General features: G+C 37.2%; 1 long non-coding RNA gene across 1 annotated transcript in view; it reads right to left on the bottom strand.

Annotated features, from left to right (window-relative positions):
- Positions 1–341: 341 nt before the first annotated feature.
- Positions 342–27,839, bottom strand: part of LOC120243674 — a 54,701-nt gene continuing 27,203 nt past the window's right edge. The window contains exon 3 of the long non-coding RNA XR_005531369.1: positions 342–501. This is a non-coding gene — a long non-coding RNA (uncharacterized LOC120243674). The remainder of the gene's footprint in view (positions 502–27,839) is intronic.

Below are 27,839 nucleotides of genomic sequence, written 5' to 3'. Positions count from 1 at the left end.
AGCAATTTAAGAAGCTATTTTGGAAACTAATTGCAAAGAGTTTCCATTAAAACAGTTTCATTTTCTTTTTTTCATTAAAAACTCAAGTAAATACAGTCATACATAGAATATTATTGATCATAAGACACATCACACAGTATAATAAAACCATAGATGAGACTTTGGCACACAAAGCAAATTTAATTTTGTTATTGAGGATTCTTTCATTTTTTTCTAAAGTAAGATATCAAGTCTTATTCATTTTGTGAATTATATTCAACGGATAGCCACAAAGTTGTCCATTCACTGGACTAACAAATCAGATATGCTGGTTAACCTTTTAACCTCGTTTTCTTTTATTAGATGAAGCAAATCCAACAGCCATTCATGTCATACAGAGTGTCAGGAGCTACTACCATGAACTACTTACATTTCTTGCTCCCTCCCTCTCAACCAGTCATTAGTCTGTAATTGTGCTCTCTTGCAAGTTAATGGTCCTGTCACACCCAAGGACTGGATCATCTGAGAATGATAAAAGAATAAAAAGTAGCTTAGATTCTCTATCAAGAATAATGGAGAATATGTACACAAATACAGTATTTTGCATACATTTCAAGGGGGATAAAACTCCATCTGCAGCTGACCCATAAATCTTCTACAGGTCACTTAAGAATTATTATAGAAGGTTTTTCTGGCCCTGTCTCTCTGTTTATGTTCACAGTCCAGAATGAGAAAGCAGAAAAAAAGGAAGGCTATTGTGGTACAACAATGTATCCTACTATCAAAGAATGAGTTTTTAGGTTGAAAGGGCCACCAAATGTCTAGCAAAAGGAAGGAAAATGAAATTATGAGACATCATCAAGAAATTTCAGGATACTAATGATAAAGAGAAAAGCTTCCTTGTAGCAAGCAGTCAGAATGCTTTGGGCTTATGAAAAGAAAGGGAATTCTCATTCAAACTTGCTTAATCAAATTAATTCTTTTAATAAAATATAGGAGTAGGGTAGCTTCCAGTAAGAGTATGATCAGAATCTCGGTTGAGGTCAAGGAACTCAGTTCTGTCTGCCCCGCTCTCCCCTAAATCTGATTTCCTTAATGTACACAAGATAGTTAACAGTAGCAATGAAGGCTACAGTTTTTTTTTAAAAAAGTTTTAAAGATATTTATTTTTGAGAGAGGGAGACATGGAATCCAAAGCAGGCTCAGAGCTGTCAGCATGGAGCTCGACAAAGGGCTTGCACTCATGAACTGTAAGATCATGATCTGAGCTGAAGTCAGATGCTCAACTGACTGAGTTACCCAGGCACCTCTGAAAGCTACAAATTTTATGGTTCACATTCAGAAGGAGAGTTAGGGCCCTTTCCAATAATGTTTTAGAAGTCCTCTGCTTCATTTTGATGCAGTAATTAATGTCACATAACCATTTCTGGGACAATATTGGCAGATAGGGGAATGCCATTAGCTGGTTGTCTTAAATTCTTATGAAACTGAGGATGAGATAAATACCTGAACAAATTTTGGGTGAGTGGATGTTAGGTAGGCAACAATACCTATTGCAGTTACAGGTTAAAAAAAAAAAGGAACACTGAAGGATGGGGAATCTGAATGGTATTGGATGCTCAAGAGCAACAGTAGAATTTAAAACAGACTAAGATGGTGGAGTAGAAGGATGACCTTATGCTTGCCTCGTCCCTCAAACAAGGCTAGATAATTATCAAATCATTCTGAACATCAGGAAATCGATCTGAGGACTAAGAGAACAAACTGCACAACTAGAGAGAGAGAAAAGAGGCCACATCATGGAAGGTAGGTGGTGTGGTGATATGACTTTTTTCTCCCTCAAATCTCTGAGTGCGGTGGATGAGATAGAGCCCTGATCAGAGAGAGATAAAGCAGTATGCAGGGAAATTCACAAGAAAAACACTTCTCCAAAGCTGTTGACTGGGAAAATGAGATGGGGTGATTATTGCCAGTTTTTATAAGCAGCAGAGCTGAAAGTCTGAAGTTTTAGAAGTCTGTGCCATCACCAGGGTTGACCTGGTGGGCTTAGAAGTGCTCCTGTGGAGAAGGAGAGGCCCAGAAGGGGACAGTAGGCTCTGAGGATACTCTGAGTTGCACTGAGGGAGACAGTTCCCCTTCGTGGAGTGCATTTGGGAGAGGCAGCAATGCCTCTCGGGGGACAAAATAGCTGAGAGATGCCATTGAGCTGCCCTGTTCATTTGCACACAAGCAGAGATGCCTGCGAAGGGTAGCTAACCTGGATGCTGACCTTTTTTTAATGCATTATGATGAAATCTAAGGCCTTGTATGGTCGTACCAGCCATAGTATGGGTCTGCACCATGCCAGGTCCCTAAAATGTGGAGTTTTGAAACGCAAACTTAAGAGTCTGAGAACAAGAGAGGGGAAAAAGGGGGTAGAAGGTTTATTTGAGCAAATTATAGTTGAAAATTTTCCTAATCTGGGAAAGAAAGAGACCTCCAAACACAGAAGGCACAGAGAACTCTCACCAAAATCAACAAAAGCTGGCCAACACCAAGACGTAGTGTAGTAAAAATTGCAAAATATAGAGAAAAGGAAAGAATCCTGAAAGCAACAAGGGAAAAGAAATCCCTAACTTACAAGGGAAGACAAATCACGTCAGTATCAGAGGTCTCCACAGAAACCTGGCAAGCCAGAAGGGAGTGGCATGATATATTCAACATGCTGAATGGGAAAAATATGCAGCCAATAATCCTTTATCCAGATGAACAAAAATTAAAGGAGTTTGTGACCACTAAACCAGCCTGGCAAGAAATATTAAAGAGGGCTCTTTGGGAAAGATGAAACACAACAAAGACTGGAAAGGAATAGAGAAAATCTCCAGAAACAACTTTACAGGTAATGCAATGGCACTAAATTCATACCTATCAATAATCACTCTGAACATAAACGGAGTAAATGCTCCCATCAAGATACATATAGTGTCAGAATGGATAAAATACAACATCCACCTATATGCTGCCTACAAGAGATTCATTTTATTTTATTTTTAAATATTTTTATTTATTTCTAGGAAAGAGAGAGAGAGAGACAGCATGAGCAGGGGAGGGTCAGAGAGAGAGGGAGTCACAGGCTCCAGGCTCTGAGCTGGCAGTCAGCACAGAGCCCGACGTGGGGCTCGAACCCACGAACTGCGAGATCATGACCTAAGCAAAAGTCGGATGCTTAACCGACTAAGCCACCCAGGTGCCCCAAGAGATTCATTTTAGGCCTAAAGACATTGCAACATTGAAAGTGACAGGATGGAGAACAAGCAATCATGCTAATAGATGTCAAGAGAAAGCTGGAGTAGTCATACTTATATCAGACAAACTAGATTTTAAATTTGTTTTTAATGTTTTATTTATTTCTCAGAGAGAGACAGCATGAACAGGGGAGGGTCAGAGAGAGAGGGAGATACAGAATCTGAAACAGGCTCCAGGCTCTGGGCTAGCTGTCAGCACAAAGCCCAACATGGGGCTCGAACCCACGAACTGTAAGATCATGACCTGAGCCGAAGTTGGACGCTTAACCGACTGAGACACCCAGGCACCCCATAGACAAACTAGATGTTAAACCAAAGACTGTAACAAGAGATGAAGATGGGCATTATAGCACAATTAAGGGATCTATCCAAAAACATCTACCAATTGTACATATTTATGCCCCCAGTTTAGAGACACAGGAATATTTAAATCAGTTAATAACAAACTAAAGCAGAGCACTTTGGTGGCTCAGTTGGTTAAGTGCCTGACTTTTGATTTCGGCTCAGGTCATGATCCCAGGGTTGTGGGATTGAGCCCTGCATTGGGCTCCATGCTGAGTGTGGAACCTGCTTAAGAGTCTCTCTCTCTCCCTGCAAGATAAAATAAAAATAAACTCATTGATAATAATAACAGGGGACTTTAACATCCTACTTACAGCAATGAACCAATTATCTAAAGAGAAAATCAACAAGGAAACAATGACTTTGAGTGACACACTGGACAAGATGAACTTAACAGATATATTCAGAACATTTCATCCTAAAGCAGCAGAATACACATTCTTTTCAAGTGCACAGGGGACAGTCTCCAGAATAGATCACATATTGAGTTACAAATCAGTCCTTAACAATTACAAAAAGATCAAGATCATACCATGCATATATACAGACCATAAGGCTATGAATGGTGAAGTGAACCACAAGAAAAAAAATGTGGAAAGACCACAAACACATACAGGTTAAAATACATTCTACTAAAGAATGAATGGATTAACCAGGAAAATAACGAATAAATTAAAAAAATAAATGGAAACACAACAGCCCAAAACATTTGGAATGCAGTAAAAGCAATCATAGAGGGAAGTATGTAGCAAGACAGGCCTACTTCAAGAAGCAAGGAAAGTCTCAAATACAAAAACCCAACCTTAAACTTAGAGGAGCTACAAAAGCAAATTAAGCCTAAAGCCATCAGAAGAAGGGAAATAAAGATTAGAGCAGAAATGAGTGTTATAGAAACAAACAAAAATGGTAACAGATCAATGAAAATAAGAACTAGTTCTTTGAAAGAATTAATAAAATTGATAAGCCCCTTGCCAGACTTAAAGAGAAAGGACTCAAATAATTAAAATCACAAATGAGAGAGGTGAAATAACAACAAACACCCCATAAATACAATGATAAGAGAATGTTATGAAAAATTATATGCCAACAAATTGGACAATATGGAAGAAATGGATAGATTCCTAGAAACATAAACTACCAAAACTGGAACGGGAAGAAATAGAAAATTTGAACAGATCCATAACTAGCAAAAATTGAATCAGTAATCAAAAATCTCCCAGCAAACACAAGTCCAGAACCAGATGGCTTCCCAGGGGAATTCTACCAGCTATTTAAAGAAGAGTTAGTATCTATTCTTCCCAAACTCTTCCAAAAATATAAGTGGAAAAAAAATTTCCAAACTCATTCCATAAGGCCAGCATTGCCTTGATTTCCAAACCAGAAAAAGGCCCTACTAAAAAGGAGAATTACATGCCAATATCTCTGATGAATATGGATGCAAAAATTCTCAACAAGATAGTAGAAAATCAAATACAACAGTCCATTAAAAGAATCATTCACCACAATCAAGTGGGATTTCTTCCTGGGCTGTAAGGGTGGCTCAGTATTCACAAATCAGTCAACATGTTATACCACATTAATAAAGGAAAGGATAAGAACCGCATAATCCTGTCAATAGTTGCAGGAAAAGCATTTTACAAAGTACAACATCTGTTCTTGACAAAAACTCAACAAAGTAGGGGTAGAAGGAGCATACCTCAACATTTGAAAGGCCATATATGAAAACCGCACAGCTAATGTCTTCCTCAATGAAGGAAAAACTGAGAGCTTTTTTTCCTCTATGGTCAGGAACAAGACAGAGATGTCTGCTGTCACCACTGACATTAAACACAGTACTGGAAGTCTTAGCCTCACTAATCAGGAAACAAAAGAAATAAAAGGCATCCAAATCAGCAAGGAAGAAGTCAAACTTCCACTATTTGCAGATGATATGGTACAATATATATATATATAGAAAACCCAAAAGACTCCACCAAATAATTGCTAGAACCGATACGTGAATTCAGCAAAGGCGCAGGATATAAAATCAATGTACAAAAATCTGTATACTATCATATATACCAATAATGAAGCAGCAGAAAGAGAAATCAAGAAATCTATCCCATTTGCAATTATGCCAAAAACCACAGGAGACCTAGGAGTAAACTCAACCAAAGAAGGTAAAAGATCTGTACCCTGAAAACTCTAATGTACTGATGAAAGAAATGGAAGATGATGCAAAGAAATGTAAAAACATTCCATGCTCATGGATTAGAAAAACAAATATTGTTGAAGTGTCTATACTACCCAAGGCAATCTCCACATTTAATGCAATCCCTATCAAAATATCACCATCAATTTTCACAGAGAACAAACAATCCTAAAATTTGTATGAAACCACAAAAGACCTGAATAGCCAAGGCAATCTTGAAAAAGGAAAGCAAAGCTGCAGGCATCACAATTCTGGATTTCAAGCTATATTACAAAGCTGTAGTCATCAAGGTATATGGTACTGACACAAAAACAGACACCTAGATCAATGGAACAGAATACCAAACCCAGAAATGGACCCACAATGATCTGGTCAACTAATCCTCAAAAAGCAGAAAATAATATCCAATGGCAAAAAGACAGTCTCTTCAACAAATGGTGATGGGAAATCTAGAACATTCTCTTACACCATAGACAAAAATAAATTCAAAATGGCTGAAAGACCTAAATACTAGACAGGAAACCATCAAAATCCTAGAGAAGAACATAGGCAGCAACTTCTTTGACCCTAGCTATAGCAACTTCTTACCAGACACATAGCCAGAGACAAGGGAAACAAAAGCAAAAATAAACTGTTAGGACTTTATCAAAATAAAAAGCTTCTGCACAGTGAAGGAAATGACCAACAAAAGTAAAAGACACCTTATGAATTGGGAGTAGATATTTGCAAATGAGGTATCTGATAAAGCATTAGTATCCAAAATCTCTATTTAAAAAAACTTCTCAAACTCAACACCCCCCAAAAAACTAAATAACCCAGTTAAGAAATGGGCCGAAGACATGGATAGACATTTTTCCAAAGAAGACATCCAGATGGCCAACAGACACATGAATGAAAACATATCATCAGGAAAATACAAATCAAAACCATGATGAGATACCACCTCACACCTATTAGAATGGCTAACATTTACAACACAGAAAACAACAGATGTTGGCGAGGATGTGGAGAAAGGGGAACCCTTTTGCACTGTTGGTGGGAATGTGAACTGGTACAGCCACTCTGGAAAACAGTATGGAGGTTCCTCAAAAAATTAAAAATATAACTACCTATGACTCAGCAATTGCACTGCTAGGTATTTACCCAAAGGATACAAAATACTGATTCAAAGGGATACATGCATCTCAATGTTTACAGCAGCATTATGAATAGTAGCCAAGCTATGGAAAGAGCCCAAATGTCCACCAACTGATGAATGGATAGAGAAGTGACATATATTACTCAGCCATTAAAAAGAATGAAATCTTGTTATTTGCAATGATGCAGATGGCGCTGCAGTGTATTATGCTAAGTGAAATAAGTCAGTCTGGAAAGACAAATACCATATGATTTCACTCATATGTGGACTTTAAGAAACAAAACAGATGAACATAGAGGAAGGGAAAAATAGAGGTAATCAAGTCACAAGAAACTCTTAACTATAGAGAATAAACCGGGTTGATGGAGAAGTGGGAGGGGGATGGGCTGAATTGGTGATGGTATTAAGGAGGGCACTTGTGCTGGGCACTGGGTATAATATGTAAGTGATAAATCACTAAATTATTATTTTTTAAATTTATTAATTTACATTCATGTTAGTTAACCTACAGTGTATTATTGGTTTCAGTAATAAAACCCAGTGAATGATTTATCACTTACATGAAACACCCGGTGCTCATTCAAAGTGCCTTCCTTAATGCCCATCACCCAATACTGACATTACACTAAATGTTAACTAACTACAATTTAAATACAAATTTGAAAAAAAAATTAGACTACAATAACAGTTTCAAAATGGTCAGGGGAAATAATTTCCCATGTAAAAGCCCATCCTCACTCCATTCTGGTTAAAGAAAGATATAATAAATTTTTAAGTCTAAAACAATTTACCTTTTAAGTATTATTTTCAGGAGGTTCCTTAAAAATGTTTTCTACTGGGGTGCCTGGGTGGCTCAGTTGGTTAAACATCTTACTTTAGCTCAGGTCATGATCTCACAGATTGTGAGTTCGAGCCCCACATCAGGCTCTCTGTTGTCAGTGTAGAGCCTGCTTTGGATCCTCTATTCCCCTCTCTCTGCACCTCCTCTGCCATACACATTCTCTCTCTCTCTCTCTCTCTCTCTCAAAAATTAACATTAAAAAATTTTTTAAAAAACTTAAAAATGTGTTTTACCAAAGTAAAGGGTGCCTCAAGAATGAGGGAGAAATGGGATCCATGAAACAGTGAGATCACAATAGACAGACCCAAAAGAAAGTTCCAAGATGACAACTGCAATGGGTCTAGAGTGTAACCAGTCCAAATTGAAACAAAAGACTATAATGGCCCACAAAGGAAGACTGGAGGAAAATACAAGGTCATTGTACTCTACCTGGTTCTGCAGTGCATCAATTTTATGGACTTGGTGATAGTTGATATTACCGATATCTTTGAGGGGGCCTAATAAATACCCCTTCTTTTTCCTATATAGAATCTAAACAAATTGAGAAATAAAGAACAGCAGAGTAGAGTAGAATTATTACTTATAAAAGTGGAGGATATAGCTTAGCGTAAGAGTAATGTGGACCTCTTAACTAAATCCCAAGTGAGCTTGCCAACACACTCACAGTAACATTGGATAAGGCAAGCCTCTCCCCCACAGAAAAAGCAAAGTACACCCAGAAGGAGCACGAGCAAACAGAACTTACTGTGGACAGCTCATTCTGAAGAGGAAGAAAGTCAAATATGAGTAGAAAATGTTCCTTTATTTTTCTAAGTTTATCTGTCAAATAAGTCACCTCTCCTGTGTGGAGTAAATAGCAGGAAACAAGTGGGACTCCATCCACTTTGAAAGACACAGAAAAGGAGAATAAGCAGTCTACAAACAATTTAATTAGAAATTTAAATTTAAACTATCTTGGGTAAAATGGCAAGGATGGAGGCGATAAATGAGGAATAGGGGCATCAAGGAAGCTAAAATTTGTCTTTCATAATAATAGCAGTAGAAAATGTACAAGTATATTGTTTACAAGTATACTGAGGTGAGTGCCAAGATATAAAAATCGGTTGCATAATGAACTATCAAATGGGAAATCAAGAAAATAATATCTAGAAATAAACAACCTGTACACTGAAAAGACACTGGAAGAAATTGAAGATGGGGCACCTGGGTGGCTCAGTTGGTTAACCATCCAACTTCAGCTCAGGTCATGGTTTGTGAGTTTGAGCCCCATATCGGGCTCTGTGCTGACAGCTCAGAGCCTGGAACCTGCTTCAGATTCTGTGTCTCATTCTCTCTCTCTGCCCCTCTCCCACTTGTACACGGTCTCTATCTCTCAAATATAAATAAATGTAAAACAAAATTATAAAATAAAAATTAAAGATGACACAAAGGGAAAAATATTCCATGCTCATGAATTAGGAGAATATTGTTAAAATATCCCCTACTAACAAAGCAATCTACAGATTCAATGCAATTCCTATCAAAATTCAAATGGCATTTTTACAGAACTCAATTCTAAAATTTATATGGAACTACAAAAGACCCTAAATAGCCAAAACAATCTTATGAAAGAAGAACAAGGCCAAAGATATCATGGTCTGATTTCAAACTATACTCCAAAGCTATAGTAATCAAAACAGTATGGCACAAAACGGACACATAGATCAATGGAAGAATAGAAAGCCCAGAAATAACCCCCCCCACACACATATATATGGTCAATTAATTTTTCACAAAGAAAAAAATATACAAAGGGAAAGGACTATCTCTTCAATAAACTGGACTGCTATTTTGCACCATGTATAAAAATTAACTCAATGGATTAAAGACTTAAACCCCTAAAAGAAAATATAGGAACAAAGCTGCCTGGCAATAATCTTAGCAATGTTTTTTGTTTTTTAATTTTTTTTTGTTTTTGTTTTATTTGTTTTGGATCTGCCTCCAAAGGCAAAGGAAAGAAAAGCAAAAATAAATGGAACTACATGAAACTAAAACGCTTCTGCATAGCAGACAGAACCATCAAAAAACTGAAAAGGCAATCTACTAAATGGGAAAATGTATTTGCAAATCATATATATAATGAGGTTAATAATCAAAATATATAAAGAACTCATATAACTCAATAGCGAAAAAGTTGGATTTAAAAATGGGCATTCCCACCAACAGTTGGTAGGAATGCAACCTGGTACAGCCACTCTGGAAAACAGTATGGAGGTTCCTCAAAAAATTAAAAATGGGACTACCCTATGACCCAGCACTTGCACTACTAGGTATTTATCTAAAGGATACAAAAGTACTGATTCAAAGGAGTACATGCACCCCAATGTTTATAGCAGTGTTATCAATAATAACCAAACTATGTAAACAGCCCATATGTCCATCGACTAATGAATGGATAAAGTTGTGGTATATGTATATATATACCAAATGAAATATTGCTCAGCGATAAAAAAAAAAAAAATGAAATCTTGCTATTTGCAACAATATGGATGGAACAAGAGGGTATTATGGTAGGCAAAAGAAGAGAAAAATATATGATTTCACTCATATGCGGAGTTTGAGAAACATAACAGATGAACACAGGGAACGGGAAGGAAAACTAAGATAAAAACAGAGACGGAGGCAAACCATTAGAGACTCTTAAATACAGGGGCGCCTGGGTGGCTTAGTCGGTTAAGCGTCTGACTTCCGCTTAGGTCATGATCTCGCGGTTCGTGGGTTCGAGCCGCGGGTGGGCTCTGTGCTGACTGCCAGCTCAGAGCCTGGAGCCAATTTCAGAGTCTGTATCTCCCTCTCTCTCTGACCCTTCCCCTGCTCACGCTGTCTCTCTCTCTCTCCTAGAAATAAATAAAAAATATTTTTTAAAAAAAGAGACTCTTAAATACAGAGAATAAACTGAGGGTTGTTGGAGGGGAAGAAGATGGGGGATAGGCTAGATGGGTAATGGACATTAAGGAGGGCACTTTTTGGGATGAGCACTAGGTAACATAAGTAAGAGATGAATCACTGGGTTCTATTCCTGAAGCCCAGACTACACTGTATGTTAGTGAACTTGAATTTAAATAAATAAATAATAAAGTAAATAAAAATGAGCAGAGGACTTGGATAGACAGTTTTCCAAAAGAGACATACAGATGGCTAACAGGTACAAGAGATGGTCATCAGTGAAATGCAAATCAAAGTCACAGTGTGATAATAGCTCACACTTCTCAGAAGAGAGATATCAAAAGATAAGACATAATAAGTGTTGGTGAGAATATGGAGAAACACTGTTGGTATGAATGTAAATTGGCACAGCTACTATGGAAAAATAGGAATATCACATGATCTAGGAATTCCACTACTGGAGTATCTGAAGAAAATAAAAACAATAATTCAAGGAAGATATATGCACCCCTAGGTTCATTGCAGCAATATTTATAATAGCCAAGTTATGGAAACAACCATTAATCAGTATATGAATATATAAAGATATGATGTTATATATATGTATATAAATAAGAGAATATATATTTATAAACATATATATATATATACACACACACAATATATATATATATATATATGTGGAATGCTACTCAGCCATAAAAAAAAAATCTTGCCATTGGCTACAACATGGGTGGACCTTGAGGGCATTATACTAAGTACTACATGATTTCACTTACATATGGAATCTTAGAAAAACAAACAAACCCCAGTCTCATAGATATAGAGAATAGATTAGTGGATGCCAACTGGTGTTGGGAGGGAGCAAAGTGGGTGAAGGATATCAAGAGGTATAATCTTGCTATTATAAGATAAACAAGTCATGGGGATGTAGGGCTCAGCATAGGCAATATAGTCAATAATATTGTATTAACCTTATATGGTGACATATGGTAACTACACTTACTGTGGTGATTATTTTGCAGTGGACAAAAGGGCAAATCACTGCTGTATACCTAAAACTAATATGTCAGTTATATCTCAGAAAAATTATGCTCTCCATTATGTCCGAAGAGAATAGCTCATTGTTTACATATGATCATGTACATAGGCAGAATTCCATCTTTTTAAAAAAATTATTTATTTCTGAGAGAGAGATAGAGACAGCGTGAGCAGGGGAGGGTCAGAGACAGAGGGAATCACAGAATCCAAAGACAGGCTTCAGACTCCAAGCTAGCTGTCAGCACAGAGCCTGACGCGGGCCTCGAACCGAAGAACCGTGAGATCATGACCTGAGCCGAAGTTGGACGCTTACCCGACTGAGCCACCCAGGCACCCCATCTTATGAAATACCATAAAAATTTGTCATAGCATAAAATTAGTACTTCATTGATATGTTAGGTTCATTTACTAAGTGAAAATGCCAATATAAGTGATGAATATGTTAATGAGGTATTTATTTTTTGAAAAAATTATAATGGAAGTTTTTGGTTGTTTTTTTGTTTTTGTTTCTGTTTTACAGTTTGCCAATTTTGAATACTCATGTTTCTAATTGCAAAAGAACTAGGGCCAGGACAGTGGTGGGTGAATATTCCTGGACTCTCTTTGATGGGAAGGAAGAACTGAGAGTTTATAGGAACAGGGGAGGAGGAAGGCTAGGACTCAGAGAGAGATGTGAAATGCAGTGTGTCGAGAGCTAGATACCACATACCTGTTTTACTGATGACTCTCACGTCAAATATTCTAATTAGATAGGACACGTTGTTCATTGTGTTCATCTTGACGACTAACACGGATTCTGATTGATTGAGTTGTTACAACTGGTATTGATTATCAATACAGCAAAATCTCATTAATTTTCACCTGATTTCTGCATTTACAAAACCAAAACTGTGAGGCTTTAGCCAGGAGAAGGCAATTGGCAGTGCCTGATTATTATTAAATATCAGGAGTGACCTCTCGGTTACCATCATGCAATCTTGCTATTTGCAGCAACAAAAGCATGCTGTGTAGAGCCCCCTCCCATAATGCTGTCCCCTATCACAGCAGAGGCAGAGAAAGGATAGATATGATTGATGTCAAGTATAGGCAGCTTTGGTAATAACTAGATATATCACTGTGATAGAAAAAGAATCTGAAGCCTAAAAAATAGTGAAAGTTCTCTTTACAGAATTTTATGGTGCATTTACTAAAACACAAAAAATTACTCTGTATATTTCACACTTGAAAATGCTTGTAGAAAAGCACCTTCACAGAAATCTATCCTTGATTAACTGCAACCCTCTTTTGTCTTTCTTTGATATTAGGGATAAGGCCTCCCCAGGCCTTTAATTCTGGTGTATGAAAGCAGAGGATATCAAGGCAAAGCGGCTTTCGTATATATCTGCATGCACATAAATATATAAAATAAACCTCATATACGTATTATAGAATATTTTTAGTCTCGACAACATAATCAACTTCACCTAGAGTGCTAAGATGGTCCCAAAGTTTGAAAAATTATGTGGCTATTACAGAAATATTTGATGCTATTTGCCTCTTCTAATTATAGAGCATTCATTGAGCCCAATGCTAGACATTATTTAAAGTGTTTTATATTTTATATCCTAGTTTATTAAAATTCAATAAACATTTACTGATCACTGCTATATGCTGGCACAATTCTAGCCACAGTGGATACAGAGGTGAACAAAACCTAGTTCTTGCCTTCATGGAATTTGAATTCAACCAGATAACCTGATAAGAAAACCAGTGTTCAATAAACTTTGCCAATCTTTTGAGAGAAATACAATTACTTTCATTCTCCATTTACAAATTAAAAAAAAATGGGGCACCTGGGTGGCTCAGTCGGTTAAGCGTCCGACCTCGGCTCAGGTCATGATCTCAGGGTTCGTGTGTTCGAGCCCCGCGTCAGGCTCTGTGCTGACAGCTAGCTCAGAGCCTGGAGCCCGTTTCAGATTCTGTATCTCTCTCTCTCTCTCTGACCCTCCCCTGCTCATGCTGTCTCTCTCTCTCTCTCTCAGAAATAAACATTAAAAAAATCCTAGAAAAAAAGAAGAAACCTGAAGGGCAGTTAATGTAATGGTAATAACCACACTATACGGTCAACTACTCAGCCTACTTGTTTCTGGTGTTACTTTCTCTAGCCTCATGAAGTTTTACCCAGCACATGTACAGTTTAGTACTTAACCATATACTCAAGAGGTCTCTTCTGTAGAGCTTTATAGGTTTCTCTCTGTGCATCTCATTCCTCTCCAATACCCTATCTACAAGTTCTAGCCACCATGGTTTCCTCAAACTCTGACCACTATCTCCTCAACTCAACAGAGCCACAGGAGTTTGCTTGGTTTCCTGCACTGTGACCTTGAACATGCATTTAGGAAATAGGCTGGGCCAATTGTAGGGCCCATTTTGATTTCTTTTTCTCAAAGATTATAGTCCTACACTGTTGTACAATATCTTAAAATCACTATTTCATATATTTTTGCCTGACTTTTTAGTTGTTATGGCAGAACAGCAATTCCTGTATCAATTAACATTTAAGGGATAGAGGTGGAAATTCTGGCATCCTATATATTTTTTAAAAATCCTACTTCAGGATTTACAGGTATTTCTTATATAAAATTGCTAATTTGGGGATTTTTTTTCCATTGAATTCATGTTAATTGCAAATATTGTTTTTTAAATGCATGGTCACAAGTGGAAAGTGTGTTTTCTTTTGCAATAGCTTCCCCTAATAGTTATTCCACTTACTTTAATCATTATGAGGATTTTCACACAACATAAATGTTTTCATAAAGATCTTAAAGGCTATGTAATAGTCAATCATATGGCTGTACCACAATTTTCTGAAATATATAAACATTGAAGGCCATATTTAATTTTCTATTTAAAGAAAGGAATATAACTAAAGGCTTTGAATCCTAGCTTCTCTTCTTACTAGTAGTATGAATTTGGACATCTTTCAAAATCAGTTTCTTAATATCAAAAATAAAAATATTATCCTTTATAGGATTATTGTGTAGATCCAATGAAACAACGTATGTAAAGCACTTACCATAGAACTATCTATTCACAATACTAAATGTTATTTATGCTCCCAGTGTATACTAGGTACTACATAGGTTTAGATAAATTGTATTATATTAATTGCTAATGAACTTGTTTGTGCCTGAGGAAAGGAGAGGTGAATTAAATGAGATAGCCAAATTACTAAGGACTTTGTTTACCATAGTGAAGAATTACTGATAGTCTTGAGGTTGATTTATTTTTCATATGTTCATATACATCAGTCTGATATTGTTAGTACATTTAATCTTTAAATTGATTTGGAAAAAATCCAAATATACATCAATTTGTTAATGGACATCTTTTCAATCTAACAAATTCTCATCGAATAAAATAGAATGGTTTTTTTGGTTTTTTTTTTAATGGTTTTTTTTTTTTTTTAATTTATTTCTGAGAGAGAGAGACAGCGTGAGCAGCAGAGGGTCAGAGAGAGAGGGAGACACAGAATCTGAAGCAGGCTCCATGCTCTGAGCTGGCTGTCTGCACAGAGCCTGACGCGGGGCTCGAACCTACTAACCGTGAGACCATGACCTGAGCCGAAGTCGGAGGCTTAACTGACAGAGCCACCCAAGCGCCCCCAAAATAGAATGTTTTATGGCTTTATCTTCATGTACTAATAGTTCTCTTCAAATTATGTTCTTTTCTAGAACTTTCACATTTTCTCTTAATTTTATTTCTCTATATTTTAAATGTTGGTAATCTGAGTGGCTTATTCTGTAATTCTATAGTGTAGCTATTAATTTTTTTAATTTCATAACCACTTTATTGAACTTCTTTAGTGTTAATAGATTATCTGTTAATTCTATTTAGTATTATAAGAAAATATATTATTATAAATATGGAATTTATTTTTTACCATTTTAATAATTCTCCCTTCTAATCTTATATCTAATCCATTCTGAAAGACAATATGAATAATGACATGTCTATCATACTCTTCCTGGATTTAATAAAAATGCCACTAGTATTTCACCAGTAAGTGTGATGTTGCCTATTGGTTTGAGATATACTCTTACGCCTAAAATGTCAACATTGTAGAAATATGTAATAGGGAAAACTGGAAACTGAAAATACCTGATAATACTACCCTGAGAGGAAAACAGTTTGGTGCATATTAAACACATTTTATGAAAACTGCTTTTAAATTTACATTCTTAGGTAAAAGTATAACAATCATGTCTACTTCGTTCTTTCTAACTGCTGTATATTATTGCATTCTATGCATATGTTACTCACAAATTTATGGCTATTTTAATTGACTCCATTATTTTGTTATCAAAAACAATGCTGCATTCAACATTCTTGCAAATTTACTTTTTGCATGTGTGTATGCATATTTTTAAATATTATCAATGTAGCTTTAATATTTAAAAAGATATTACCTCTCAGAGTTTGCATTTTCTGAAAGGCTTGTACACTTAAGTTTCCTCAACCTACGGAGTTGACTGAATTTATTGCTTCTGGTGGATACTGGACACTGCCTTGAAAAAGAAGCCATTGCTCAGCTAGAGGTTAAAACTTTGAGTTTTTAGGATGCATATGGAGATAACAGAGTTTTAACGATGCTTTTGAAGACTTGAAAAAGTCTTGAAAACTTTACATATGAAGAACAAATTTTGGATCTGAGTACAGAGATTTGCTATAGTCTACAGTGTAGAGAAGACAATATAATTTCAGGTAAGTTCCAGTTACACAAGAATGGGGAAAAATATTTTACAATGCTGGAAGGAACATGAAGAGAGCCAAAAAGGATGAGACTATGTTGAGATAGTGTCTGCATCTGACATAATATTCAGCCCCTCTATCCCCTAAAGCATTTCCCTATGTTTAAGTGGAAGAGGTAAGTGAATAGAAGGGGAAAAAGTAGTATTCGTAATTTTAAAAGGGGGAAGTGAAGAGCATATGATGCTGTTATCTTTTCCCTGGGGGAAAAAATAGCTTCACAATTTCTCAATACAGAGCTAGAGTGGCTGTAAATAGAGCAAGAATGCTGATTTTATGTATTTCATAAGAGAGTCTGAGGTGTTTCTCTCCATTTTCCCACAATTTTCACCAGACAGAAAAGAGGTCCAGAGGATCCCGAGACCCTGTGGAGAGAGTGGAAAGGCATGTAAGATTTAAGTCAGGATGGTTCTCTGAGGTCTAGGTAGAGGACACAACCAAGTGTCAGAGCATAAACCACAACTGCCAAGAACCAAGATGGAAATCTTAGTAAGCAAGGAGAATTGGCTGATTGTCCTTCAACAGCAGATGAAGGAAGAATCAGGAGAGAAACTCTATGTCAACTGGAGGTCAGTAGGTATTCACGGAGAAAGATCGGTCTTTACCCAGATAACCTTCCCCTGTTGCCTTCCATATAAATTTTCCCTATGTCCCCATGTCATCTATGGAAATGGGAAGAAGTGAAATGAACCTGAAAAGTGTGGTCATTTAACTACAAAAAAAACCTGAGGTCACCTGAAAGAGTTTTTACTTTGAATTGGTCATTTTAATAGATGTTACCAGACACTGCCACTATTAAGAGGGATTAGGAGTTCAGAGCAAGTTATACCTTTGAGTGGTCATATATAAATTTTCCGTACCATTGCAAAAATATTTTTAAATTGTCTTCCAAAAGGTTGTGCCAATTAAGCATTCTCACGCTTTCCTACAGGGATGTAATTTCTTTATCCATACTGGAGGGTAGGTAAAAGTGGTGGGGAGGCTGGTAACTACCCACTTGATATGAAAAATATAAAATGCAGCTAATTATGACACAGTACAGTTGTATTCAGCTTTTCAGAGGGCTCACAAAGTATAGCATCTCAAGTTCCATGGCTTACTTTTAATTTATGAGTTCTCTAAAACGATTGAAATTAGTAACAACCTGGTTTGTTCTTTTCCCTACATGATATACAACTTCAGTGAATAATGTCAGAGATATTTTAGAAAGTGTTTAATTTGGGTAAAAATGGATACCTGTCTTTGTTTTCCATTTTAAAACATTATTTTAATTAAGTGCAGTCAGTACAGGATAAGAGTGTTGTTAAATAGAAATGGATTAAAAATTCATTCAATATGTTTTCTTTTAAAATGTAGGGAAATATGTATTACAAAAGCCTCTGTTCATTTCAATTCTATTTGCTTCAGAAAATCTTTATAACATGCTTCACATATTTTATATCATGAAGGCTAACAATGCATCCTTCATGGTATAAGGCACTCACATCTTTACAATGCAAGTAATAAAAGTAAATGACATCAAAAACCTTTAACTGCTGAAAATACTAAGCTTGGGATCTTTTGCTCTAGGATTTCCATATACTAAACTAAAATAGGTCTCAGACCACGGGTGTCAATTAATATGTAATAGGAGGAAAAGAATTTTTGATTAGGTTTTTAAACATAGAAATAACAACTTGAGTATCTTCTGTTTTTTTATTCTTTTTAGCCTTGTATCTTCAAGAAAGTACTTGCCTTTCCTTCCGTCTTATTCAATTGTGATCATTTAGGCAAAACTTTGATTGCAATTTCCAATTACACTTGTCAATCAATGAGTAAAGAAACAAAGGGCAAGTACATTATAAAACTTGTTTGACCACCCTTACAAACTTTGGTTATTATCTTGGAAAAGTCCAGTATTTTCCTACTCTAATAAGCCCTCTTTCTAAAAGGCCCCAAGGAAGAAAAGAAAGCAGAGCTGGTAAAAGAAGGCCGATTTGAATAAATAATTTTAACTTGAATTCTCAATATCCCTGATGTTCCATTGTTGCAGTTTTCTTTGTGACAACGAAAATTCTCTCAGGTTATTCTGCCTGCTTCAAGTCAGAAAGCATATATTTTAAATGGCCTTGTAGCATTAGAAATATGTACTATTAATCATAAAAAGCAAGATAAATGTGAAACTATTTGAGAAACTAGAAAGACTCAAAGCTCAAGTCCTGTGGTAGGTCAGTGGTGTCTGATTAAAGGAGAGATTATCTATTTTGCTATATATAAAATACTCTGGCCAAAGTTCAGTTTGTCTATTCTAAGTAAGTTTTTGGATAGAAGGAAGTACATGATCAGAAGAAGCTGGTGTGGTCATGGAAAACATCAGAAGACTTACAATTAAGTGTCATCATTCCTCTATTTTATCTTGAACAACTTAATCCCTCTGAGCCTGATTTTTGTAATATACCAAGCAGTAATGTTTCTACCTCCTAAATTTGACAGCATATAGTAGAGGGTTCTTATAGATATTTGTTACATTATTATAGCTGAATATGATTCGAGGAAGAATTTTAAAAACATTAAAAATTGTTCTAATAGGAATTCTTCAATCTTATAAAAAATAGTTGGCATTGTTCACTCACAGGTCTTACAGTTTTTTCTTCATTATAGCTGAAGAAATAGGTGGCACAAAGTTTAGCTAGTGTTACTCTGGATTCACTGGGGCCAAGTCATAATCCCTGCCTTCAGTGGTTCTGAAATATTCCAAACCATGCATTTCTCAGAAGAGAGGTAGTTTTGTTTCTCCTACGCTTGAACAATCTCACTGAAAGTTAAACATTTCCCCAGGTGTTGACTTATTTTTATTTCAATGACTAGTTCAATATGCACAATCATGAAGTTAAAAATAGACTATATGCCTATAGACTGAAACATACTTACAAATTAAAAACATTTATATAGCCAATAAAATTCGAATTCACAATATTAGTTTCCTATGAAGGGTGAGGCTTTCCAGAAAGGAGATTGCTCCTCACAGTGTGAACATAGTAATGACTATTCCTAGTGTCTCGCTTTTTCTGAGTGTTCAGCATGCCGAGATCACTTTATGTCTTGTGGTCAATTGATCTTTTACTACTTTTTTCCAAACCAGTGTGAAACTATCATTTAGACTATGTGACACAATAATTTGGCTCTCACCTAATTCAAATAAATATTTAATCTATGTCTTTTTCCATTAGCCCACAATTAAAATATATGGGAGGAGTGACTTCAAGATGTTGACATAGGATATTCATGACTTTACTCTTCTCACAAAAAGGACAACTAATATCTGTTCAAGAACATGACACCATGAGAGACTCCTAGAACACGGAAGTAAGGCTAAAGCATCCGTTTGTACCCCAGACACCAAGACAGAAGGGAGAAGTGGCCTACGTACTGAGCACATTGTCCCTCTCTCAGGACAGCACAGCATCATGTGGAAAGGTCTCCCCTGTGTCTCCTGTTATTGCAGTGGGAAAACCAGACCTCACACCACAAGGGATGTGGGAGGCCCAGCCCCTGGGAATTCCATGATAACAAAGTGGGGGAGTGGCTCGCAACAACCAACACATGGACCTTGACAGACCAAATTCATACCTGTAGGGACCAAATAGTAATCCCAACCAGCAGCTTTGCTTATCTGCAGAACCAAGTTAGGGGTACACTCTGACCAGGGAACTTGGCAGGGTGCCGATCTGCCTGATTCAGATCTTCAAATGAAGAATTTGCTAGCACTACAGCCTGGTATACCCAGGCCCAGACAAGGTGCTGAGTCACAGCCAAACCAGCTATGGAGAGTGGCTTCTTGTCCCATATGACCAGAAGGGTTGGGGACAACTCCTAGAAGTGGACTACCCCTAGCGCAAAGAAAGTACTAGGTATGGAAACTTCTCCTGCTATGCAGGGACAAGGGATTAATTTACAGCCAAGGCTGAGGGTAGCTCCCAACCAGACAGCTTGTCTGAGAAATTGAGAGTAGCCTGAACAGCCTCAACCTCAGACAACGAGGCTGACCCATAGCCCCACCCACTGTGGAGTGTCTTCCAGTCCCATCTGACCTGAAGAGCTAGTGAAAAACTGACAGCTGTGCAGCTCAGTGGAGAAGGGCAGACAGAATCAATAGTTTGCAGAGCAAAGCCAGTGACCCTGTTTGCCAGGGAACTTCGGGTATGGGTCAGCCTGAGTTATAAAAACAACCTTATGGGTTTTAGAGGTGCTTCTTCCCCTGTGCCTGGGCCAGAAATCTAATTTGCAGCCTCACTCATGGCTGAATGTAGGCCTGAGCCTGCTTAACCAGGAAACCTAACCAGAGCTCACAGGAAGTTGTGAAATACATTCAACAACCTTATGTAGCATTTGAACAGAGAGAATTGCCTGTGACTGCCCCCATCTGCAGAGTAAAATGGGGGTCTATCCTGACTAGGAAATTTAATACACACATTTATGCCTGATTTGGACTCCCAAAACAACAAGCCATGCAGGTCTTTGTTGGCTGCCCTGTCAGGGCAGGGAAGCTAATTCAGGGCACCATCTTCTTCTGAATATAGTGCCAAGGCTCAACCATTTAGTAAGCCTTGCCAGACAATTTATACAATGGAGGAGCCCATCCTCTGTAGCCTCAAGTGGACAGGGAACCAAACCCGCAGTCCTATCTACTTGTTCTCATCCAGTGGCACATACTCCCATCCTCTGAGCTTAAACAGTTGCTGCACCCCAAAACAGACACTACTGGCAGGCCCCAGCTGCCTAAAACCCTTACAAGTATACCATGGAGATAATGCAGGTTCAGTTTCAGACCACCACAATAAAGTGAATATTGCAAAAAGTGAGTCAAGTGAATTTTTTTGTTTCTTACTGCATAAAAGTCTATTAAGTGTGCAATAATGTTATGTCTTAAGGTAACACCTTAATTTAAAAATACTACCAAAAATGCTAATGGTCTGAGCTATCAATGAGTTGCAGTCACTGATCACCATCACAGATATGGTATTTTAAACTGTTTTATTATCATAAGAATCAGCAAAATGTGACATAGAGATACAAAGTAAGGAAACGCTGTTGGAAAAATACTGTCAATAGACTTGCTCAATATAGGGTTGCCACAAACCTTCAATTTGTAAGCATATGTGAAGCACAATAAAACAAGTTATGCTTGCATTAGCAGATACACAGAAACCTGAGCTGACTGGTAAAGAACTGTCCCTGCAAAAGCAAACCTGTAAAGTCTGAAAGTGGAGCCTCATTACTCAAATATGCAGATACCAATACGAAGAATCAAGGATCATAAAAAATGAGATAAATATTACACTACCAAAGAAAACTAATAAAGCTCAACAAATGGCTCTAATAAAATGAAGATCTGTGAACTGTCAAAAAAAATTCAGAATAATTCTCCTGAGTGAACTACAAGAAAACACAGACAACTACAGGAAATTAGCAAAGCAATGCATGAACAAAACAAGAAGTTTGACAAGGAAATAGAAACCATCCAAAAAAGCCCAGAAATCTTAGAGTTGAAAAATATAATAACTATACTGAAGAATTCAATAGTGAGTTTCAAAAGTAGGCTGGATCATGCAGAAGAATCAGTGAGTGAACTGGTGGTGTTGTGCCCTATTCGCGAGTCCCCAGAGACCTCCAAGGAGCCGGCACCAATGCAAGTACAAAAGGGTCTTTATTACAAGCTCGAGCAGGGGCTCATCTGCCTACCGGTGTCGTGGCAGCAAGATGAAGCCAAGAACAACAGCGAATAGGGTTTTTAAGGAGTAAGGGATGGAGGTGTTACAGTACATGTAGCATCATCACATAAGCACCAATTACAATTACAGCTTTGACCATTCAGTGTCTGTGAGGTGTTCATTACTTTTGGTGGGACCCAATCATGACTTTTGAGAATCCTTTGAAAATGACCACTTATGAGGTGAGTTCAAAGGGCCCACGTGGGGATCAGGCAAGCAGTGAGAAATTGGCTAGTTTGCATAAAATAACTGTCTGCGGTTCCCAGCCGTGACTCAGACCATAGGAATGTTTTTTGATTAGCTGAACTGAGGGTGGTCCGAGGATGGCTTTAGCCTTGAACAGTCTGAGATTGGGACTGGGATTGGGGCTACGTGCAGCCCGAGGTTTCTCTTAATGGAGGACTTAATTTTTGGCTCTTCAGTGGATGGGACATTGGAAATTACTGAGCCAGAGAAGCAAAAACAATTGAAAAGGAGTGAATAAAATCTACAGAATTATGGGACTCATAAAAAGAAACAATATTTGCATTTTGGGAATTCAAGAAGGAGAAGAAAAAAAAGGAACAGAAAGTATATTTAAAGCAATAATGGCTGAAAGCTTCCCAAACTTGGAGAAAGCAATGGACATCTACATGTATGAGGCCCAAAAGACCACAAATAGATTAAACCCTAATAGGGATATACCCAGACATATAATAATTGTCAAAAGTCAAAGACAAAGAATTTTAAGAGCAGCAAGAGAAAAGAGAGAAGTTACAGATAAGGGGACACTCTTAAGACTATGAGTAGATCTCTCAAGAGAAACTTTTCAGGCCGTGAGAGAGCGGGGTGGCATATTCAAAATATTAAAAGAAATTAACTGTCAATCTGAAGTTCAGGGAAAATGGCATGATCGAAGGATCCCGAGCTCACCTTGTTCCAAAGACCTACTGAGATAAGAGCGACATATATGCAACTCATTCTGAAAACAATCTGAAAACTGGCAAAAACAGACCTTTCACAGTTAATTTTGGAGAGAAAGCCTCATTCAAAAGGATCAGTCTGGGAACCAAACCCACAAATGGGAAGGACACCACAAGCATGGAGAAGCAAGAGGATCAGCCCCCACACATGGTACCACAGGCACGCGGAACTCACACTGGGAAGGCAATTCCTGATAACATCTGGCCTCGAAAACCAGTGAGGCTTAACTCTGGGAGAGCCAGAGCAATAGGAAACTGAGTCCCCATCCTTAAAAGCCAGCATAGTAAGTAACGTGGCCAAAGATACAACACAGAAGCAGCAGTTTGAAAAGCACCTGGGATGTACATGAAAGATTTACTAGTCTCAAAATGTGCACCGGGTTGGGGCCGAGATTCCGAGATTTCTCCAGAAACAAGAGCAATGGCAGGCACAATTTTTCTTCCCCTCCCCCAGCCTAGATAGCAGGACACTTGCAGGAGCCAGCGCTGACACTCTCCACCTCACTTGCCAGCACCACATGCCCTGCTCCATGTTCCCCTGTGGACCCATCCGGCCCGTGTGCCTTCCTCCAAGGGAGCTCCCGTCCTACCGCACCGCGCAAGCAGCCCGGGCAGGGACAGGATCACTCCAAAACAATGCCTGCCCTGGGGTGAGGAAGAAGTAACCCCCCACACCAGCATTCCCACAGTTCCAGCAACAGAGCCTCTGTTGGCCGTACAGAGAGGCTGAGTGCAGACATTTAGTATGACTGCCAACCCAACCAACCTCTGAGCCTGGGGTAGCCTTGGAGAGGCTTCTCAATAGCATAGGGACCAAACACTGCCTAGTGTGCTCCTAGCAGGCAAAGGGAGTAATTGCAGGCAGTTGGACTAAATGTAAACAGGGCACAGCAGGGTGCACACAGGAATAATTTATGCACCCAATGTGGAAACACCTAAATACATAAAGAAGCAATTGGCAGTAATATAGTAATAGGGGATTTTAACACCCCATTTACATCAATGGATAGATAAAACAAACAGAAAATCAACAAGGGAACTGTGGCTTCAAATATCACCCTGGACCAGATGGATCTAACAGATACATTCAGAATATTCCATCTCAAAGCAGTGGTATATGCATTCTTTTCAAGTGCGCAAGGAAAATTCTCCAGAATGGATTACATATTAAGCCACAATGCAAGTTTCAACAAATTAAAGGTTGAAGTCATACCATGCATCTTTTCTCAACACAATGTTGTGAAACAAAATAACCACATGAAAATATCCAGAAAGAACACAAATACATGGAGGCTAAATAACATCCTACTACACAATAAATGAGTCAGCCAGGAAATCAAAGAAGAAATCAAAATATACATGGAGAGAAATGAAAAATGAAAATACAATAGTCTAAAACCTTTGGGCTGCAGGAAAAGCTGTTCTAAGAGGGAAGTTTGTGGAAATACAGATCTACCTCAAGAAACAAGAAAAATCTCAAATAAATAACCTAACCTTACAGCTAAAGGCACTACTAAAACACTAGCAAACAAAACAAGACCAGCAGATGGAATGAAATAATAAATATCTGAGTGGAAATAAAGAAAATAGAAGCTGAAAATACAATAGAACAGGTCATACAATCCGGGAGCTTGTTCTTTGAAAAGATCAACAAAATTGATAAGTGTTTAACCAGACTCAACCTTCCCCACCCCCAAACAGACTCAAAATCAGAAGAGAAATAACAACCAATATCACAGAAATACAAATGATTATGGGACTTTATGAAAAATAATATGACAAAAAATTGGGCAACCTACAAGAAATGATTAAGTTCCTAGAAACATAGAACCTTCCCAAAACTGAATGATGAATAGAAAATTTGAACAGATTGATTACCAGCAATAAAATTATATCATTAATCAAAAAACTCCATCAGGAATAAAAAAAACTCAAACAAAAGTACAGGATCAGATGGACTCAGAGGAATTCTATCAAACATTTGAAGATGAGCTAATACTTCTTCTGCTCGAACTATTTTAAAAAATAAAAAGGAAGGAAAACTTCCAAATTCATTCTATTAGGCCAGCATTATGCTGATACCAAAACCAGATAAAGAAACTACAAGCTGATATCTCTAATGGACATGGATGAAAAATCCTCATGGTATTAGTAAATTGAATCTAACAATATATTTTAAAAAATCATTCATCTAGAGGCAGGGTAATTGAAATCACCCAGGGTGAACAGTAAAAAGAAAAAAAGTATTTTGAAAAATGAGAATAGTTTAATGGACCTTCGTGACAACATCAAGAATACTAACATTTGTATTATAGGAGTCCCAGAAGGAGAAGAGACATAAAGGAGCAGAGGACTTATTTGAATAAATAATAGCTAAAAACCTACCTATCCTGGAAAAGAAACAGATCCAGGTCCATGAAGCATAGAGAGCCCTAAACAAGATGAACCCAAGGAGGTCCATACTATGATACATAATCTAAAATGTCAAATATTAAAGCTAATGAGAGAATCTTAAAAGCATCAAGAAGCAACTAGCTGTCTACAAGGGAACACCCATAAGATTATTAGCTGATTTTTCAGCTGAACCTTTGCAGACCACAAAGGAATAGCCAATATATTCAAGGTGCTGAAACAGAAAAAAACAAACCCTACAACCAGGATACTCTACCTAGCAAGATATCATTCAGAATTAAAGGAGAGATTTAAAAAAAAAAAAAAAAAGTTCCCCAAATAAAAGTTAAAGGAGTTCATCAGTATTAAAATGACTTTACAAAAAATGTTACAGGGACTTCTTCAAGCAGAAAAGAAAAGACTGGGGGCACCTGGGTGGCTCAGTTGGTTAAGCGTCTGACTTCAACTCAGGTCATGATCTCATGGTTCATGGGTTCCAGCCCCATGTCAGGCTTTGTGCTAACAGCTAGCCTGGAGCCTGCTTCAGATTCTGTATCTCCCTCTCTCTCTGACCCTCCCCTGCTCACAGTGTCTCTCTCTCTCTCAAAAAATAAATAAAACATTTTAAAAATTTTATTAAAAAAAAGATAAGAAAAGGCTGTAACTAGAAGAAAATTGTGAAAGAAAAAGATTCTCACTGGTAAAAGCAAACATATAGTAAAGGTAGTGCATCAACCACTTATGAAGACTCAGACAAAAGTAGTAAAATCAACTATATATTATTCATCTTCGGATACACAAAATAAAAAGATGTGAAACATGTCAAAAAACAAAATGTGTGTGTAAGCCAAGCCAAAAATGTAGTGCTTTTAGAATGTATTTGAATTTAAGAGACCATCAACTTAAAATAGACTGCTATACATAAAGTGTTACACTTGAACCTAATGGTAACCATAAACTTGGATAGACAACAAGAGAAAGGAATCCAAACATAACACTAAAGAAAGTGATCAAATCACAAGGGAAGAGAGCATGAAAAGAATAAAGGAGAAGGGAAAAACTGGCAAAACCACCAGGAAACAACAAAATGGCAATAAGTACATGCCTATCAATGCTGTAAATGGTCTAAATGCTGCAATCAAATACAAAGAGTAACTTAATGGATTAAAAAAGCAAGACCCATCTATATGCTGCCTACAAGAGACTCATGTCAGACCTAAAGACACATACAGACTGAAAGTGAAGGGAAGGAAAAAGATATTCTATGCAAATGGAAATTAAAAGAAATCTGGAGTAACAATATTTAGACAAAATAGATTTTAAAATGAAGATTGTAACAAAAGACAAAGAAGGGCATTACATAATGATGAAAGGATCAATCCGACAAGAGGATGTAACAATTGTAAATACCTATGCACCCAACATAGCACCTAAATACATAAAGCAATGATTAACAGACATAAAGGTAGAAACTAATAGTAATACAATAATAGTAGGGGACTTTAACACCCCATTATATCAATGGATAGATCATCCAGTTGGAAAATCAATAAGGAAACAGTGACCTTAAATGATACATTAGACCAGATGGACTTAATAGATATATATAGAGAGAACATTCTATCCAAAAAAAGTAGAACGTAGATTCTTTCCAGGTGCACACAGAATGTGTTCCAGGATAGAGCACTTGTTAGGCCACAAAACAAATCTCAGTAACTTCAAGAAGATTGAAACCACATCAAGAATCTTTTCTGACCACAATGAAAATGAAACTACATTAGGAAAAAAAAAACTGGAAAGCATGCAAACACATGGAGACAAATGAAAATAGACATAAAACATTCCGATATCAATGGGAGGCAGCAAAAGTGGTTTTAAGAGGGACATTTATAATGACACAAGCCTACTTCAAGAAACAAGAAAAATATCAAACAGGAAGTCTAAAAAGAAACTAGTAAAATAAGAATAAATTGAAAGTTAATAGAAGGAAAGAAATTTTAAAGATCAAAGTAGAAATAAATAGAGACTAAAAAACAGAAAAGATCAATGAAACTAAGAGCTGCTTCTCAGAAAAGATTTTTTAAAAATGGATACACCTTTAAGATTTTTTAAAAATGGATACACCTTTAAGTGACTCATCAAATAAAAGAAGAACCCAAAATATAAAATCGGAAATGAAGAAAAGTTACAACCAACACTGCAGAAAC

This window comes from Hyaena hyaena, unplaced genomic scaffold (assembly GCF_003009895.1).
Source record: "Hyaena hyaena isolate Hyena2069 unplaced genomic scaffold, ASM300989v1 scaffold_351, whole genome shotgun sequence".
Classification (NCBI taxonomy): domain Eukaryota; kingdom Metazoa; phylum Chordata; class Mammalia; order Carnivora; family Hyaenidae; genus Hyaena; species Hyaena hyaena.
This window is presented reverse-complemented; position numbering and strand designations above follow the sequence as displayed.